Here is a 401-nt window from a genome sequence, read left to right on the forward strand (position 1 = left end):
AAACGAACCCCGGGCTGGGTTGGACCACCCGGATTGGAGCCACACTAGCCAAAGGTCTCAGTAAAATCATTTCAAAGCTCATGTTTTGCCTTGTGCTAGTGATTCTGCTGCTATCCTGTACCAGACTAACTGGTATGCCAGTGTCATTCGTAGGTTGTCTGTGGCTAGTCGTTTGTCACTTTCCTGATTAATCCTATCTAACAACATGCGTTTCTTTGACTGTAATGAATGTAGATGCTTTCCCACCGGTCAGAAGCCTGGAAACGAGCGGCTCTGGTTGTGGTTATCCTTGCCCTGAGGAGATAATCCTGCAAAAAAGACCCAGGCAGGGGCTGTGCGACCCAGCCTCTCCCGCTCCAGCCTGGCGGGCGCGAACGTTTGCTGCGATGGCCAGTCCGCGG

This window comes from Apaloderma vittatum, unplaced genomic scaffold (genome assembly GCF_000703405.1).
Source record: "Apaloderma vittatum isolate BGI_N311 unplaced genomic scaffold, ASM70340v1 scaffold9417, whole genome shotgun sequence".
In the NCBI taxonomy this organism is placed as follows: Eukaryota; Metazoa; Chordata; class Aves; order Trogoniformes; family Trogonidae; genus Apaloderma; species Apaloderma vittatum.